This window comes from Arachis hypogaea, chromosome 17, assembly GCF_003086295.3.
Source record: "Arachis hypogaea cultivar Tifrunner chromosome 17, arahy.Tifrunner.gnm2.J5K5, whole genome shotgun sequence".
Classification (NCBI taxonomy): domain Eukaryota; kingdom Viridiplantae; phylum Streptophyta; class Magnoliopsida; order Fabales; family Fabaceae; genus Arachis; species Arachis hypogaea.
The window spans coordinates 119,126,662-119,141,279 of NC_092052.1; positions in this window are offsets into that span (position 1 = coordinate 119,126,662).

Genomic DNA, 14,618 nt, shown 5'->3' on the forward strand with positions numbered 1-14,618 from the left:
CGATTTTTATTTTTTCTATAAATAATTGAAGAGTATAATAAATATAAATTAATTAATCAATTATTAATACCTAAAAATAATAGTTAATTTAATACAAAATAAAATTAAAAAAATATTTATTATAAAAATAAAAGAGTAGTTTAATTAGTTTAATTATTGGTTTGATTCTGATAACTATGCTTAATAGTTAATAGTCCAATTTGTTTTCATTTGTGGCAACAAATTTTGTTTTAAACAATACTACATTACTAATAGAATTTATCATTATTTGCTAATATTGGTCAATACAGATATTTTTATACTAAATTTTTTAATTTTAAATCTTAAATTTTAAAATATAAAAATAAAGTATTGGCCTAAAATATTAGCTATATTAATGAAAAGTATTGGTTCTTTAACAATTTTTTTTTGTTTTTTGGATAAACTACTAAATTAGTATTCAAAAGTTTAAACGGCTAACAAAAATAACCTTAAAAGTTATGAATACAAATAAATTTACAAAATTTTAAGAAGTGAAAAAATAATCAAATATTAAATATATATTCTCAAAAAACTTTAAGAATTAGATTTTGATATGATCTTTTTAAATATTATTAAAAAATTGAGATATTTTTATCTTTAAAATTTGATAATTTTACACAACGTAAATACTTTTAATATTATTGTTTTTGTGAATGACTGAAACATTTTTTAAAAAATTTAAAATCCTAGAGATAAAATATTACTATGATCTTTTGTATATATTTTTTAAATAGTTATCTAAATCATTTTATAAAAATTCAAATCAAATATGCAAATTGTTTACTAAATATAAAAATTGTTTGTCACTTATAAAAATATTATGATATTTTTTGTTTTTTTATTATATTTTTAAAGGGGTAAGTATTGTTTTAGTCCCTAACGTTTAGGGTCAGAATCAAAACCATTTCTTACGTAGTTTTCGATTTAAAATCCTCCTTAATGTTTTATTTGCTGTTCAAATCATCCTTTCTAATATTTTTTTTTTGAAAATGACGAAGCTACCCTCTTTAGCCTTTCTGTTTCGTGAAAAACACTTTATGTCTCTATTTGTATGCAAACCCTCAACATTAACCACAACGTTTCATAAACTAAGGTGATTGCTTCATGCCCTAGCCTAGAATCGAAAACGATGGAAGCTGTTCTTGGAGAGAAGAGAGCGGGCGAGTTCGGGTTACTTGAAGGAAGAGACTTGAACAGTCGGCGAGACAGCATTCTCAGGGTTGGCGTAGGTATGATTTTCCCCCTTCCATTGACTATGGTAGCTCTCCTCCTAGTAGTTAGTTTTGGGTTAGAAGGTTTAGGTTTTGGTTGTTTGTTGATGATTGAATGGAGGCCAAAGGTGTGTGTAGTGAGACTAGGGATTAATATCACTGTGAAATAGGGATAATTTGTGTGTGTGTGTTTTTTTTATTGTTGCAATATGATCATGTGTTCTGACTACTCATAGGGTGTTGGAGAAGACAATGGGATATTTTAAACTGAAAGTCTACCATGGAGGATAGTTTACTTATCAAAATGGGCTATTACAGTATGTGGGAGGAGGAATAACAGTTACAGAAGAGATTGATTGTGATTGGTGGTCAGTATTTGAAGCCTATGCAGAGCCAAAATAGTTTGGTTATGTTCAGGAGAATATCTCATCATTGTGGTTCAAGGATTCTACAGATGAAGACATGGAGAAAAATTTGAAGTTGTTTAAAGGTGATGCAGATTCGATTGACATGTGTAAAATAGCTGAATTAAGAGAGTATGTAGAGTTGTTTGTTGTGCACAAGATTGAGGAGGACGAGATGTTTCCTGCTACTGGCTACATTGATGTTAGGGAGGATTATGGGATGGTTGATAAAGGTGAGGGACAAGAGCTGGTTGCGTATAGTGGAGAACAGGCGGGGCAAAACCAATCTGAACCAGGTGCTGATGATACTGGGACAGAGACTAGGGACAGTGATGCTGATGATAATCAGGAAGCTGAGCTTGGTAATTCTGGTGATGGTGATCGTCTCGATTTAGAGTATAAACCATCTGAAGAGGAGGATGACAGTACAAATGTTTTGTACTTTATCGACACTGAAGATGAGCTTGTTCCTGATGTAAGTGGGTTTGAGGATGTGAATGTGATGACTGATAGATGTAAGGCTGTGAAGAAGAAGAATGTGGCAACTGAGAACTTTGAAAATGATGAGGGAGCAAACAGTGATGAGTTAGACTTGGATCACGAGGTTGGAGTTGAGGGATCAGGTTCAGACCATGAGGGAGTGAGGTATCCAATGCACAAGGCACAAAAAGACATGAAGCAATACAAGTGAAAAGTTGTGACACTATATGCATCTCGGGAGGAATTTAAGGACACTGTGACTGCATATGCTGCGCAAACCACAAGGACAATTACATTTAGGAAGTGTGATCTGAAGAGGGTTAGGGCAGTTTGTTCTGGTGAGTGTCTTTTTTGGCTATATGCTACAAAAATGGAGAAGAGAATACTTGGTAACTTCGCAGCATGAATTTGACTCACACATGTACACAACCACACAGGGTGGAGATTTTACACTCAAAATGGCTTGGCAATATATTTAAAAAGAAGGTTGAATCAAATCCCAAGGTGAAGATAAGGGAGTTGGTTTCCAAGGCTCAAAAAAAGTGGAACTTGACTGCTTCTAAATCAATGGCAACGAAGACTAAGCAGATTGCATTGGATGAAATTTAGAGAACCTTCCGAGAGCAATATAAGAGGATTTATGACTATTGACATGAGTTGTTGAGGAAAAATCCAGGCTCATCTGTTCGTATACAAGTGCAAAGGTCTCCTGATTTTGATAATGAAGCTCAAACATCATCCATGACAAACTATTGCATCTTTTAGAGGATCTACATATGCTTGGAAGCATGCAAGCAAAGTTTCCAACATTGTAGGTTTTTCATTGGTCTAGATGGATGCTTTTTGAAGACACCTCAAGGTGGACAATTACTCACTGTAATAGGTTGGGATCCGAATGACCAAATGCTGTCCATTGCATATGCGGTTGTAGAGGTCGAGACCAAGAACTCATGGACTTGGTTCTTAAATTATCTTGCATCTAATATTGGGATTGAGAAGATGGAAAGATCCACATTCATGTCTGACCAATAGAAAGTTAGTATACTTTACCACATTTTACTTATGCACATTTACATTGTTCATTACTACATATGAAGAATCCTTAACTATATGCTCTTTAATATCATGAGTATAGGGTTTGTTGCCAGCATATGAGGATATTATACTAGGAGTAGACAACTGATTCTGTGTGAGACACTTATACAACAACTTCAGAAAAAAGTTTCCAGAGTTACATTTGAAGCAAATGATGTGAAAGTGTGCTAAGGCGATTCACTAGAAAGATTGAGAGAGGTACATGGCTAAACTGAAAGCTGTGAATCAGGAAGCTTTTTGGTACCTAATTGCTATTCTCCCTAAGTATTGGTCTAAATCTATGTTCACCTTTAATTCTAAAGTAGATACACTGGTTAACAACATGTCTGAGAGCTTTAATTCTGCCATAGTTGATGGTAGAGAGAAGCCGATAGTTATGGTGTTAGAAGAGATCAGGGTTAAACTAATAACTAGGTGAGCAGAAAATAGAAAACTAGCTCAGAACTATTCAGGGACAATCCTACCTAGGATTAGAATGAAGTTGGAGTGAAGGTCTAGATCAGCTGGGAAGTGGTAGCCATATTGGTCTGTAGCTCAGAAATATGAGGTTGTTAATGGATTAGAAAAGTTTGCTATGGACATAGGCACTCATGAGTGTTCATGTAGAAGGTTGCAGATGAGTAGCATACCTTGTGTACATGCTATTAGTTGCATCAAATTCAAGGGGCTTAACTTGGAACCATTTGTGGCTGACTGTTATAAGAAAGAAGCATACTTAAAGTGCTATGAGTCAGTCATACACCCATTAAACGGACTTGATCTCTAGGAGAGAACAACACATTGTGATGTTATGCCACCCCGTATAGAAGGCCTAGTCACAGGCCAGTGAAAAAGAGAAGACCAACTGCTGGGGAGGAAGAATAGAACAATCACACTCACTTGTCAAGGAGGGGGGAGAAACAAAGGTGCTCAATATGTGGTTCAATTGGACACAACAAAAGCAGATGCCCTAACCTATATGAGGATGAGGTATGCTTTTTAATTTTTTTTACTACTTTTTTGAGGTTTATCATAAGACTAATATTGTTGTAGTTAACTGCAATTGTCTATTAAGCCCAACATTCAAAGAAACTTAGCAAAGGCAAGAAGAAGAAGTCAAGCACCAACTCACATCCTCTAGCTGCTAAGGGAAGAAGGAAGACTGCATCTTCACAGCCCACTCCTAAACTGGGTGTCAAAAGGAAAACTACTTCAACACACTCACCATCTTCAACCCAGGCCAACTCTGTAACACAACCAAAAAGGCCTAGAGGCAGGCCCAAGGGAACCACTAAACCTAACTATTTAGCCCAACATGATCAACAGCCCAAGAAGCACACTAGCCCAATAAGTTCAGCACCTTCTTCATCCTCAGCACAGCCAAACATCACAACCCTTCCAGCATCTCAGCCAACCCTTGCCACATCTTCAAGCCAACCTGTTTGACACTTCTCTATTAGAAATTCTGGAGCACCTCATATTTCTACCAAAAAACTGAGGTTAATGATAAAGTTGTCTCCAAGAAAATGAGAATTGCTTTAGGAAAATTAAAAAATTAGGAGCATATTTTGATATTTATATACAATGCATGTGGGTTTATTTTGAGTTAAGTTTGTCTTAAGACTCTAGTAATGTCAATGTGAACTCTGTTAATTACTTTTTGTTGGTGATATTTTACTTATGAGCTACTCAGTGTTGTACTAAATTATTGGCTTGGACCAGCCAACTCTTTTGGAATGAATTATGGGTGTGAAATACTGTTTATTATGTATGTTATTCTGATATTTACCATGTGCCTGTTACTTAGTTTGTTGTTTATGACATTGTTATGGAATTGTTCAGTAATGGAACCCATCTATTTGCCAAACTGAAATTCTACTCTTATTTCATAAACCAACCATTCTTACATAATTGTCATTCATACATGTTGAAACAGATTCAACTGAACAGATTCAGGGAACCCACCTAAATAATAAACCCTACCCCAATTTACCTACAACAACAACAGCATACTCCTACACATTTTTCATACAAGGTTCAATAGAATTACACACGGTTGTCTTGTTTTTAAAAAATTCTACAGCAGCAAATACACAAATCTAACCCACCCAAAAAACTCTAACACAGCAACAACCTTCAGCTTCTATTCTGCCACTATCGTTCTTGATTTCAACGAAGAAACCTTCCTCCTTATTCTTGCAATTTCTGACTGTTCCACTTCTGTCTATGGATCTGCCCAACGAAAGAAGTTGCATCCTTGTTGCACCTACGCATACCCACCGTGTTCACTTTTCATTCCATCACCCAAACAACTCAATTGAAAAGAAAAGAAAAATAAACCTCAAAATAAACATAGTCCCATAATTTGCGACCAGGATTCTCTTTTGTCCCCGAAGTTTGCAACACCGGCCTCTCACCATGGGAGCAAAGTAGCAGTCTGCCATGAGAGGAAGATCTACTTCGAGACGGGGTTGAGCTTTGGACAGCCATGACGTTCTCTCTCCAAGAGATCGACGATGGTGGATTCTGCAATGGTGGATTTCACATTACTTTACCTTTTTTTTCATTACTTATATATTTATAATGTTTTTCTGTTGTCATAACTACCGGTAACAAATGAAAGGACATTTTTGTCCGAAAAAATTAGAAACAACGATTTTAAAAGTAAAAAATATATTAAAAAATATTTTAAATAAAAAATTACATAAAAACCGATTTAATTCTGATTCCTAAACGTTAGAAACCAAAATAATACTTACCCTTATTTTAAATTATTCAATAAATTATTTACTGCTAGTATCTTTTAAAATTTTTTTTTTAAACGATAAAAAAATCTTTCGAATACCATTTAATTTTTTTAACGTGTGGGTGCACTCTTAATATGTTATATTATTTGAGGGGGTGAATAGGAATTATATAAAAAGACTTGTAGTTAATATTAGCACTCTTGTTAAAAATAGTATAACTAATAGTATTGTTATACATGCGATATCACAATAAGTATAATTTAAATATTATGTTTTCTCCATAAATGTCTCGATGATGATGGTCAATTTTATTAAATTTTGCACGTAGTTTAACTATAAATCTAACTAAAAATGTTATTTGTACACTAAATTCAATTATCAATATATTTATATATAAATACATACGTAGTTTAATTTATTTTTAATGTGTATTTATATTTTAATATGTATTTTATATACTAATTTTAGTATATACGTAATATATATATATATATATATATATATATATATATATATATATATAATTTTTTAAAAGCTCTTTTTTGGACTATAATATGTAGTAAACAAGTAAAATAAATTTAACTGACTAGCTCGCGTAAAGCGAGTTCATAGTTGCATTGCAACTTGCAACTCCCACAAGCCAGCTAAAGTCCTAGCCACACAAGACCCATCACCATATTTTTATTCTCTCTTCTCAGTAGGCTAACGGAACAATGAATTTCTTCTTCACTATACTTTACTAAAAGAAATGTCCACCTGTAAATTCTCTCCAAGATCCCAACCTTCCAAATAATTTATTATAAATTTTAACGCTCAAAAAATATTGGAACAGCAGTGTACCACTAAAGTACATTCTGTTATGATAAGAATAAATGTTGATGTCCATTGAATGGTTCAACATTTTTTACGATAAAATGATTATGTTATCAAGAGAATCTTATTAAACGAAGGTTAAAAAATAAATCCTTCATACTTTCCCATAAATAGGATATGATCTGAAGCCATATACACAAGCAATAAATAACTCTCTTTCTCTTTTTTATGTTGCAATACTTCTCTCTCTTTTTATATTTTTATTCTTGTTACCTCTTCCTTATTTATTTAGTTATTTTATAATACGTTATCAGTACGAAGCTCTAACGATATTTTAGGAAAACTACAGGTAAAATTTTTTTATTAATTATGTCAAAACTCTTTCATCTTGAATTTAATGCTTTTGATATATCTGAAAATAATTATTTATCATGGATACTATATGCTAAAATCCATCTTGATTCAATGGATCTTGAAGATACCATTAAGGCTGAAAATAATACATCCCATAAAGATAAAGCCAAAGCCATGATTTTCTTTCGTCGTCATTTTGACGTATGATTGAAAAATGAATATCTCACATTAAAAGATCCTGGAGATCCGTGGAAAGACCTTGAAGAAAGGTACAATCATGTGATATTTCCTCAAGCCCGATATGTTAGAGAAAACTTTCTCAACCTTCCATGCCTCGAATGTGCTCTTGCAGCAGCAGTATCGAGAAAAAGGATTTTAAAATATTTTGAGCTAATTTCTTGCCTTCTTGTTGTTGAGCGCAACAATAAGTTACTCTTAAAAAATCATGAAGCGCGTCCAACTGGCGCCGCCCCATTTTCTGAAGCAAATGTGGCAAATTATAACCCCAGAAGAGGTAAATGGCAATGTTTTAATAATAAGAAAAATTATGGAAGAAAAATGAATTATGTTCACAAGAAAGGATCTCACCAGAAGTGGGATAAAGAAAGAAACAATGGGTAAATTAAATCAATTGAGGATAAATGCTTCCGTTGTAGTGGAAAGGGCCATTGGTCACGTACCTGTCGTACCCCAAGGCACCTAGTTGATCTTTATCAAGCATCATTGAAAAAGGATGACAAAGAAAAGGAAACAAATTTTGTTTCAAATTATGAAAATTCCACAACTCATTATGATGTATCTAATTTCTTTGAGGATCCTGAAGGAAATATTGGCTATTTGATCAATGATGGAATAGTTTAATATATGTGTTTGTTAAGTATTCATGTGAATAATTTTATTGTGAATGTACTTTTACTCATTTTATTATTATTATTATTATTATTATTATTATTATTATTATTATTATTATTATTATTATTATTATTATTATTTGTCTTTGAAAAAAATGGCAAGGACATATTCTGAAGATATTTGTCTTGCGGATAGTGTAAGTTCACACACTATTCTTAAAAGTAATATATATTTTACCCATCTTGTGCCAAAAGATGAATATGTTAATACTATTATTGGCTCGGACAATGTGATAGAAGACTCCGGAAGAGCTATAATTTTGTTTCCTGGAGGAACAAAATTTATAATAAATAATGCACTATTATCTACCAAGTCCCTGACGAACTTGTTGAGTTTCAAAGATATTTGTCGAAATGGATATCATGCTGAAACAATGAATGAGAGAAATCATGAGTATTTATGTATCACAACTCATGATTCAAATAAGAAAGTTATATTAGAAAAATTACGCTCACTTTTGTGTGGGTTGTATTATACTAAAATTAGTGCAATTGAATCACATGCCATTGTAAACCAGAAGTTTACTAGCCCAAATGAATTCATAACTTGGCATGATAGATTGGGTCATCCAGGAACAACTATGATGAGGAGAATTATTGAAAACTCTCATGGACATTCACTAAAGAACCAGAAGATTCTTAAAACTAGTGAATTTTGTTGTGTTGCATGTTCTCAAGGGAAGTTAATTTTAAGGCCATCACCAGTAAAGATTGGATTTGAGTCCCCTGAATTCCTAGAGAGGATTCAAGGTGATATATGTGGACCTATTCATCCACCATGTGGATCTTTTAGATATTTTATGGTCCTAATAGACGCATCTCCGAGATGGTCACATGTGTGCTTATTGTCTTCTCGCAACCTGGCGTTTGCGAGATTACTGGCTCAAATTATTCGATTAAAAGCATAATTTCCAGAAAATCCAATCAAAGCAATTCGTCTTGATAATGTTGGTGAATTTACTTCCCAAGCTTTTGATGCTTATTGTATGGCTAATGAAATAAGTGTTGAACATCCAGTAGCTCATGTTCACACACAAAATGGGTTAGCAGAATCACTTATTAAGCGCCTCCAATTAATTGCTAGACCCTTACTTATGAGAACAAATCTCCCAACTTCGGTTTGGGGGCATGCTATTTTACATGCCGCAGCACTTACTCGATTGAGGCCAACGAGTTACCATCAGTTCTCTCCTATGCAATTAGCTTTTGGCCAGCAGCCAAATGTTTCTCATTTAAGAATATTTGGGTGTGCGATATATGTTCTCATTGCACCACCTACTCGCACCAAAATGGGACCTCAAAGAAAATTAGGGATATATGTTGGATATGATTCTCCCTCTATAGTGAGGTATCTTGAGATACAAATCGGAAATATATTTAAAGCTCGGTTTGTGGATTGTCATTTTGATGAATTAAAATTTCTAACATTAGGGGGAGAGAATAAGCTTCCTGAAAAGAAACTTAATTGGAATGCATCATCCTTGATGCATTTAGATCCTCGATCAGAGCAATGTGAACTAAAAGTTCAAAAGATTATACATTTGCAAAGAATAACAAATGAATTGCCTGATGCATTTTCCGATACAAAGAGGATAACCAAATCTTATATACCAGTGGAAAATGTCCCAATTCGAATTGATGTCCCAGTTGGACAAATTACCACCGAAGCAAATACACGCCAGAAGCGTGGCAGACCTGTTGGTTCCAAAGACAAAAACTTCGAAAGCGAAAAGAGGTAAATACTATTCCTGTTGGAAAAGACATAGTAGAGACACCTGCAGTTGTCCAAAATTCTGATATAATTTTAACGCCAGAAGATGTTCAGGTACCTAAAAATTGTGAAAATGACGAGCTCTTGATAAATTATGTCTATACAGGAGAGAAATGAGACCGAAATAAGACAATTGTCAATGAAATATTTGCATATAATGTGGCATTAAATATCATGCATGAAAGTAAAGATCTTGAGCCAAGATCAGTCGAAGAATGTCAAGAAATGAATGATTGGCCAAAATGGAAAGAAGCCATGAAAGCTGAATTAGACTCACTTGCAAAACGTGAAGTCTTTGGACCTGTAGTCCGTACACCAGAAGATGTAAAATCTGTTGGATACCGATGGGTATTTGTGAGAAAACGAAATGAGAAAAATGAAGTTATGCGCTACAAAGCCCGACTTGTGGCACAAGGTTTTTCACAAAGGCCTGGTATAGATTATGAAGAAACATATTCCCCTGTAGTGGATGTAGTAACATTGCGTTATTTGGTCAGTTTATCTGCATATCATAAACTGCATATGCACCTAATGGATGTGGTAACAGCCTGTTTATACGGCTCATTAGATCGGGATATCTATATGAAAGTTCTTGAAGGACTAAAAATATCTAAATCATCCAATGAATATTCACAAGGGTTATACTTAGTCAAATTGCAAAGATCTTTATATGGTCTAAAGCAATCTGGACGAATGTGATATAATCGTCTTACTGAGTATTTGGCCAAGAATGGATTCAAGAATGATGATATATGTCCGTGTGTTTTCATAAAAAAAACTGCATCTGGATTCATTATAATTGCTGTGTACGTTGATGATTTAAATATCATTGGAACTCCGGAAGAGATTCCAACAATTATAAAAACTCTAAAAGAAGAGTTTGAGATGAAAGATCTTGAAAAGACTAAATTTTGTCTCGGCCTGCAGATCGAGCATACACAGAAAAGATCTTAAATAGATTTTATATGGATAAGTCGCATCCATTAAGTACTCTAATGATTGTAAGATCTTTAGATGTGGAAAATGATCAATTCCGTCCTAAAGAAGAGAATGAAGATATTCTTAGTCCTGAAGTACCATATCTTAGTGTCATTGGAGCGCTAATGTATCTTGCTAATAATACGCGACCTGACATATCATTTGCGGTGAATTTACTAGTAAGATATAGTTCCTCTCCAACCAGAAGACATTGGAGTGGAGTCAAACAAATCTTTCGATATCTTCATGGAACGGTTGATATGGGATTGTTTTATCCCTATGGATCCAAGTTACAACTAGTTGGTTATGCAGATGCCGGATACTTGTCTGATCCACATAAAGGGAGATCTCAAACAGGATACTTGTTCACATATGGTGGTACAGCTATATCATGGAGATCCACGAAACAGATGATAGCAGCAACCTCCTCTAATCATGCTGAAATACTAGCAATTCATGAAGCTAGTCGCGAGTGTTTTTGGCTGAGGAGCCTGGTTTAATATATTCTGTCATCATGTGGATTGATTGACCATAACATAGCTCCAACTGTCCTGTTTGAAGATAATACAGCATGTATTGCTCAACTTAAAGGCAGATATATCAAAGGTGATAGAACAAAGCATATTTCTCCCAAATTCTTCTTCACTCATAATCTTCAAAATCACGGGACAATCGATGTCCAACAGATCCGCTCAAGTGACAATCTGGCAGATTTGTTTATAAAGTCACTTCCAAAATCCTCCTTTGAAAGATTGGTACATGAGATTGGGATGTGCGAGACATTAACTGATGTCGACAAGAGGGGGAGACTGTACTCTTTTTTCCTTGGTCAGGTTTTTTGCCATTGGGATTTTCTTGACAAGGTTTTTAATGAGGCAGTTCCCATCACCAAAGGATATTGTACTCTTTTTCCTTCATTAAAGTTTTTTTTTCCACTGAGTTTTTCTTTAGTAAGGTTTTAACGAGACAATAATCCTAAATGGACATCCAAGTGGGAGTGTTATGATAAGAACAAATGTGGATGTCCATTGAACGGTTCAACATTTTCCATGATAAAATGATTATGTTATCAAGATAATCTCATTAAATAAAAGTTGAAAACTAAACCCTTCATACATGTATAAATAGGATATAATTTGAAATCATATACACAAGTAATAAACAACTCTCTCTCTTTTTTATATTACAATACTTTTTTCTCTCTCTTTATATTTTTATTCTTATTACTTATTTCTTATTTATTTAGTTATTTTATAACACACTCGTATATGTGAAATTCTTCCAATGACTAGGTACTCCGGTACTCCCTACTCATACGTTAGGCTTTTATATGTTTTTATTTAAAAAATAAAATAAAATGAAAAAAGAAGGTGTCACGTGCAGCAAAGGGGGTAGACATGGGCTTTTGGACCAACATGTGCATAACCTCACCCTTACGGCCCTTTGCCTATAGTTACCCAACTTTTCTGTTATTCTTTTTTCTTTTTATATTTTGAGTGGGGAAGACACTATTTAATTCATGAAGGAGGAACCGCTGACCATTCCTTTAACAGAAAACGTGTACGGCTCTGATTCTTCCAGAAAGCAGAATATCATTGGCTGCTGTCACATCAAACCATATCATCTTTTATCATTGGTACACGTCTCCAAGTCGGCAGTCTCCTACTTTCCATTATCGCTCCTTCTCCTAATATTATATTTTGAACACTCTATTATACATATTGAAGTTATATAAAGAAAGAATTAAATTCTTTTTATAATTATTTTTTATTATTTTATTAATATTCAAAATGTAAATTTTAGTATTTTCAATCTCTCTTTTATCACATTAAAAAAAAAATATTTAAACTTACATTTTTATCATATAATTCCCCTTATATTTTTCATTACTTCCAAATCATATTTTAATCATGATTGAAACAAAAACATTTGATGAATCTCTGTTATTTTTCCTGTATGCGATTATTTTAATATATTTTTTATAAAAATATTATTTACACACTAAAATTAATTATTATATATTTATATTTTAATTTATTTTTAATATATATTTTATATTTTAATATATATTTAATATAATCAATTATTTTTAACATTATTTATCTCAATGTTAGCAACACTATAAAGTGATAGAAATTTTTTATTTTTATAAATAAAATAAATATGATAATTACCAAAATCAATAATTTAAAATTATTTATAGTTTTAAATTTTTGTGTCTTATCTGTAAACGAGATGGTATTGCGTGTATCTCGTTTACAGTATAAATGAGATAAGACACGTCAGCTGCCATGTATATATCTCGTTTATATTGTAAACGAGATAAAGTTTGTCTGTGTCTATAAATATAAGTTGTTTACAGCATTGTTTCGGGTCCTATTTTGACTTAGTCAACCTCTTTCTCCCCTCTTTTAACTTTTTTCTACCCTATTTTAGACTGATACGGTGATGGCGCGCCAGGCAGAAAATGACGGAGACATCAACAGGCTGAACAAGACGTCGCATTACACCGGGGCGGTCGATTTCGAGGTTAGTTGCGTTTTGTTTGTTTAATCTAAGTATGTGGCCATTGTTAGGGTAGTTTTGTAGTAACAAGTACGTAGTTAAATGGTTTAGGGGTAGTTCTCTAGGAGGGATTTAGAACTCTATTTGCTTGTGCAAAGATGTTATGACTTAATTATTGGTTCAGAATTCTGTTTTTCTTGTTCTAGATTGTTAGTATTTATAACGTTTTAATTAGAATTTGCTTACTGACATATGTAATTTAGAGACATGTGTAGATTAGAAACATGGAAGTATGTAGTTAAATAGAAGTAGTTATAGTTTAGATAGAAATATTTGCTTAACGTCTAATGTGTTGTGTATCATGTTAAGCTAATCTAATTACTAAAAAAAAAAAAAAGGTAAGAATTCAGTAAAGCAAAAATTTATAATCATCCCTTTATAAGGCTGAATTTATTTTTATAATTTTTCAGAGGCCTCGCCTTCTATTGCCTCGACGAGTGAGTCATACCCTTCTTCCACCCGATGCCATCGTCCCGTATTTGGCTGAGGCCGGATTCGGCAACACGGTACCCCTCAGAGACTTCACTTTTGACAATTCCTAATTTCGGCACTTGTGGAGCGTTGGCGTCCGTAGACGCACACGTTTTATCTCCTATGGGATGAGGTCACCATCACCCTACAGGACGTGGCGTACCACCTAGGCCTACACGCACACGCTAAACCCGTTGGGGTGCCTTCGTGACTTCGGTAGGTGGCACGGAACAGAGACGTGGGTTATTGTGGAGCAGCTGTTGGGTGCCAGGCCTCTGGTGGCGGCACAACAGGCTGCGCATAGAAGGAATTCTTCACGCTGAAGCTTGTGTGGTTGTGGGATCGTATCCGCCAGATGTCCCCGAAGACCCTCCGACAATACGCCAGATGCTATATTATGTTACTTATCGGAGGATATCTGATGACTTCGAGAAAATAATTTGTTAAACGATATTTTTGTAAAAAATAATTTTTTTAAATAGATAAATTTAATGATAGTTAGCATAAAAAATTAAAAAAATTAAAAAATTTTAAAAATTTAAAAATTATAAAAATTATATATTTTATAAATATAAAAAAATATGTTATTTTATTATTTTTTAGTGGTGAAGAATAAAATTTTCTTTTTATTTTATGTTAGTAAAAAGTAAAAACTTCACAGAGACAGGCGTGCTTGATTTGACTTCCATAGCATTGGTTTACCGAACCAAAGCTGAAAAACAACAATTAGTCGTTTTCATTATTTGTAAAAATAATAAGATTAAGATATGATGCCAACTTTACAATAATATTTAGAAATTAATGAGTGTGTTCCCAGA